This window comes from Myotis davidii, unplaced genomic scaffold (genome assembly GCF_000327345.1).
Source record: "Myotis davidii unplaced genomic scaffold, ASM32734v1 scaffold685, whole genome shotgun sequence".
NCBI lineage: Eukaryota > Metazoa > Chordata > Mammalia > Chiroptera > Vespertilionidae > Myotis > Myotis davidii.
Window position 1 is genome coordinate 391058 of NW_006295823.1, and position 550 is coordinate 391607.

The window sequence follows — 550 nt, forward strand, 5'->3', positions numbered from 1 at the left end:
GGGAGAGCAGGGCCTGCTGTTTTATTTTCTTTTAAAAAAGCACAAACTCTTGGCCCAACTGGCTCAGGGGTTGAGCATCAACCCAAGGAGGTCACGGTTAATCCCCAGATCAGGGGGCAGGCCCGGGTTGCAGGCTCCATCCCCAGTGCAGGGCGCACAGGAGGCAGCCGGTCCGGGATTCTCTCTGCTCATGGATGTTTCTATCTCTTTCTCCCTCTAACCCTTTCCCCTCTGAAATGAATAAAAATGTTTTTAAAAATCTCCATGTTACAGAGAGGGAAGCTGAGAGTCAGTGGCTCTCTCCCATCATGGATGGTTCCTCTCTCTCTCTCTCTCCCTCTCCCTCCCTCTCCTCTACCTTCCTGTCTGAAATCAATACAAATATATTTTTAAAATCTCCATGTTACAGAGAAAAATCATAGTTTTTATGTGGATCACATGTTGAAATTACAGTATTTTAGATACATTAGGTTAAATAAAACATATTGTTAAAATCAGTTTCACCTGTTTCTACTTGGTAAAGAGTTGGGAGTCATGCACAGTCTGGCTG

The 550-nt window shown here is 44.5% G+C and overlaps 1 protein-coding gene across 1 annotated transcript in view; it reads left to right on the top strand.

Moving 5' to 3' along the window:
- The window catches only part of LHX9 (LIM homeobox 9), a 65161-nt gene that overhangs the window by 46953 nt on the left and 17658 nt on the right, over nucleotides 1-550 (top strand). The gene's annotated exons all lie outside the window — the stretch shown is intronic.